At 48.2% G+C, this 5,000-nt stretch overlaps 1 protein-coding gene across 6 annotated transcripts in view; it reads left to right on the forward strand.

Annotated features, from left to right (window-relative positions):
* The window catches only part of PLEC (plectin), a 367,871-nt gene that overhangs the window by 169,115 nt on the left and 193,756 nt on the right, over nt 1-5,000 (forward strand). The window lies entirely within an intron of this gene.

A 5,000-nucleotide genomic window follows, 5' to 3' on the forward strand; every position in this document is an offset into this window, starting at 1 on the left:
ACGCATACAGAATCACAACAGACAGGTGAGCGCTTGCACGCTGGAGGGAAGACCCCCGTCTTCCTGCTGGCAGGACGGAGAGGACCCTCGGATAAGGGCCCGTTTCCTCTGTTAAATGATGCGAATGTGGCTACCTAGCCGCATCGCATCACTTCTGCCGCCAGCCGCATCACTTCCGCATCTCCCGATGCGGAAGCCAATGGAGGAGATGGGACGCGGTTGCGGCCGCGCGATGCAGCATGCTGCATATTCTCGGACCGCTCCGCACAACATGCACACAGTGGAAACTCTTCCATTGCCGTATGTGTTTCAGGACACCCGCGGTGCGATACGTCTATGTAGCCGCATCACACCGCTCCTAGTGGAAACCGGACCTAAGAGTCTGTTTCCACTACATGCAGATTGGATGCAAACTAACTCCAATGAATGCCTATGGGAAAATCTGCATCAGAAAAATCACATTTAGTGGAAACAGGCCCATAGGCTTTCATTGGAGTCAGATTTTCTGCATCCATTCTGTGTGTAGTGGAAACAGGCCCTTAAGCGCATGTCGCAGTGTCACACACAGGCAGAGGTGACACCTAGACACGCGTTGTCACTGTCATTAGCTGTGACTGCGCTGGAATGAGGGGGAACAGGTGTAACCTTCTCTCACGAGCTGTCACAGGGGACATTAAATGTCACTTTAAACATGGCTGGACCAGTCCCTCCGCCTATCACACGCTTAGCATTAACCCCAGGACTGCTGGTGAAGGCCAAGGGTCCACTCAGCCCTAGGCAAGGAAAGGAGGGGGGTTAACCATAAACGCTGCTCCAGTGAGATAGATCATTAATCTGCACTGTAAATGTGGCGACTGACATGCCAGTTATCAGTGAAGATCTGTTCTGTTGTGTGTATAAAGCAGCAATTTGTGTATTACCTGGCGCTGTACATTACATCGCCAGCTGTTGCACAGAGCTTACGCTCTAAGAGATGACATTTGTTGTGGTTTTTCTGCTGTCTGTGTTCCTATTAGGGAAATGTTTGATTACCTCTCATCAGCTTAAAGGGAACCCGAGGTGAGAGAGATATGAGGGCTGACATATGTATTTCCTTTTTTAACCACTTGCCGACCGCACGCTTATACCGCGCGTCAGCAAAGTGGCAGCTGCAGGACCAGCGACGCAGTATTGCGTCGCCAGCTGCAGGCTGATTAATCAGGAAGCAGCTTCCTGTCAAATCACGGCGGGGGGCTCCATGAATAGCCTGCGGGCCGCCGATGGCGGCTCGCAGGCTAAATGTAAACACAAGCGGAAATAATCCGCTTTGTTTACATTTGTACGGCGCTGCTGCGCAGCAGCGCCGTAAGGCAGATCGGCGATCCCCGGCCAATCAGCGGCCGGGGATCGCCGCCATGTGACAGGGGACGTCCCGTCACTGGCTGCACAGGACGGATAGCGTCCTGTGCAGCCTCGATCGCCGGGGGGGACAGGTAGGAGAGGGAGGGGGAGGATTTTGCCGCGGAGGGGGGCTTTGAGGTGCCCCCTCCCGCAACACCCGGCAGGCAGGAGCGATCAGACCCCCCCAGCACACCATCTCCATAGGGGGGAAAAAAGGGGGGCGATCTGGTCGCTCTGCGTGCACCCTGATCTGTGCTGGGGGCTGCAGAGCCCACCCAGCACTGATCAGCTAAAACAGCGCTGGTCCTTAAGGGGGGGTAAAGGGTGGGTCATCAAGTGGTTAAACAATACACATTGCCTGGCAGCCCTGCTGATCCTCTGCCTCTCATACTTTTAACCATAGCCCCTGAACCAGCATGCAGATCAGGTGTTCTGACTGAAGTCAGACTGGATTAGCTGCATGCTTGTTTGATGTGATTCAGACACTACTGCAGCCAAAGAGATCAGGAGGACAGCCAGACAACTGGTATTGTTTAAAAAGAAATAAATATGGCAGCCTCGATATCACTCTCACCTCGTGTTCCTGTCAATGCCTGTATAGATATCCTACATGCCTTTGTCGCAAAGTAACATCTTCTGTGTAAAAATCCCTTTGGTGCAGTCCTGTGATGAGGCTCCAAGGGAAACTGAAAGTATGCCTGTTATCTGGCTCAGAGACATTGCTTTTCTGGTAGGCATACTAATGTCAGGTCTGATGTAACTGGAATTCCTCAGACCCCTCATGGCCTTGTGCTGAGCCCAGGTGGTTCTCACAGGGACCGGGTGTAAAGGTTTGTAACTTTTTGCATCAGGTGGGCACCGACAGCAGTAAAATCCCCAATATGAGCTCTGCAGCTGGAGTAATTTATGTGGCCTAGCATTGTCTGTAATGATTTATTCAGGTGACATAGACTAGAATGTGAGGGTCTGTGGCTCCTGTGTCCCTTGCCTTGTACTGTTCACATTCCCCGCAGAGAGAGGGCATCAGGTGGTTCTATAAGTATTTGCTGTGACAACTGATTATGTCCACATATTATCTCAGGGGTTGCGGTGATAATGTGGTCTCTTATTGGACGATAAAGCAGCTCAGCGAGTCTGTCAGGATCACTTTGAAGTAGCTGAGGTGGCCGAACTACAGAGGAAGAAAAGGTTATTTTTAAGATTTTACTGGGTGAGATAACTGCGTAAAAATAATGTTAGAGAGAGAGCCGAGCGAGTGACAGCAGAGAGAGATGGAGAGGACAGAGCAAGTGACCGGGGACATCACAGCATGGGACAGTCAGTGACAGGACTATGTACTCTGTAATGTGCTGCAGAAGATGTCAGTGCTATATAAATACATAATAATAATAATATGGTAGGACATTAGACTATGACTATGGTAGGATTAGAGTGTGAGCTCCTCTGGGGACAGTCAGTGACATGACTCTGTACTCTGTAATGTGCTGCAGAAGATGTCAGTGCTATATAAATACATAATAACAATATGGTAGGACATTAGACTATGACTATGGTAGGATTAGAGTGTGAGCTCCTCTGAGGACAGTCAGTGACATGACTATGTACTCTGTAATGTGCTGCAGAAGATGTCAGTGCTATATAAATACATAATAATAATATGGTAGGACATTAGACTATGACTATGGCAGGATTAGAGTGTGAGCTCCTCTGAGAACAGTCAGTGACATGATTATGTACTCTGTAATGTGCTGCTGAAGATGCCACTGCTATATAAATACATAATAATAATAATATGGTAGGACATTAGACTATGACTATGGTAGGATTAGCGTGTGAGCTCCTCTGAGGACGGTCAGTGACATGACTATGTACTCTGTAATGTGCTGCAGAAGATGTCAGTGCTATATAAATACATAATAACAATATGGTAGGACATTAGACTATGACTACGGTGGGATTAGCGTGTGAGCTCCTCTGAGGACAGTCAGTGACATGACTATGTACTCTGTAATGTGCTGCAGAAGATGTCAGTGCTATATAAATACATAATAATAACAATAAAAGTGTGGGGAGGGGAAATTTGGTGATTAAGTGCGGATGGTGATGGTGGTAGTAGTAGTGTATACAAAGGAGAATGGCAGTAGTAGTGTATATAGAGGAGGATGCTGGTAGTAGTGGTGCATAGGGAGGATGGTGGCAGTATTGCTGTATAGGGAGGATGGTGGTGGTAGTAGTACAGTAGTATAGCTGGAAGAGGGCAGTGTAGAGTGAGTCTGCAGCGCAGGCAGGGAGAGCAGTGGTGTATATAGAGGAGGATGTTGGTGTGGAGGATAGGGATGATGATGGTGGTGGTAGTACAGTGTAGGGATGGTGGTGGTGGTGGTAGTAGTACAGTATAGAAAGGAAGATGGGGATGGTGGTAGTAGTACAGTACAGGGATGTGAAGAATGGGTATGGTGGTGGTGGTAGTGCAGTATAGAATGTAGGCTAGGGATGGTGGTGTTCGTAGTACAGTATAAGGAAGATGGTGGTAGTAGTGGTACAATATAGGGATGTAGAGGATAGTGGTAGTAGTACAGTATAGGGATGTGTATTATAGGGATGATGGTGGTAGTAGTAGTAGTAGTATGGTATAGGGATGTAGAGGATAGGTATGACGTTGGTGGTAGTAGTACAGTATAGGGATGTGAAGGATGGGTATGATGGTGGTGGTAGTAGTACAGTATAGAATGGAGGCTGGTGATGGTGGTGTTAGTAGCATAGTATAAGGAGGTGGATAGTAGTAGTGCAACAACATAGGGATGTAGAGGATAGTGGTAGTAGTGGAGAATAGGGATGATGATGGTGGTAGTAGTATGGTATAGGGTTGTGGAAGATAGGGATGGTGGTGGTAGTAGTGGTACAGTATAGGGATAGGGACGGTGGTGGTGGTAGTACAGTGTAGGAGGGATGGTAGTGGTACAGTATAGGAGGGAGGATAGGGATGATGGTTGTAGTAGTGGTATAGGGATGATGATGGTGGTGGTAGTGGTACAGTACAGTATAAGGATGATGATGGTGGTGGTGGTAGTAGTACAGTATAGGAGGGATGATGGTGGTAGTAGTGGTACAGTATAGGAGGGAGAATGCTGGTAGTAGTGGTACAGTATAGGAGGGAGGATAGGGATGATGGTGGTAGTAGTGGTATAGGGATGATGATGGTGGTAGTAGTGGTACAGTACAGGAGGGAGGATAGGGATGATGGTGGTAGTAGTGGTATAGGGATGATGATGGTGGTGGTAGTGGTACAGTATAGGGATGATGGTGGTGGTAGTAGTACAGTATAGGAGGCATGGTGGTGGTAGTAGTGGTACAGTATAGGGATGATGGTAGTAGTGGTACAGTATAGGAGGGAGGATAGGGATGATGGTGGTAGTAGTGGTATAGGGATGATGATGGTGGTGGTAGTGGTACAGTACAGGAATGATGGTGGTGGTAGTAGTACAGTATAGGAGGCATGGTGGTGGTAGTAGTGGTACAGTATAGGGATGATGGTAGTAGTGGTACAGTATAGGAGGGAGGATAGGGATGATGGTGGTAGTAGTGGTATAGGGATGATGGTGGTGGTAGTGGTACAGTAC

Source organism: Hyperolius riggenbachi, chromosome 5 (genome assembly GCF_040937935.1).
Source record: "Hyperolius riggenbachi isolate aHypRig1 chromosome 5, aHypRig1.pri, whole genome shotgun sequence".
NCBI lineage: Eukaryota > Metazoa > Chordata > Amphibia > Anura > Hyperoliidae > Hyperolius > Hyperolius riggenbachi.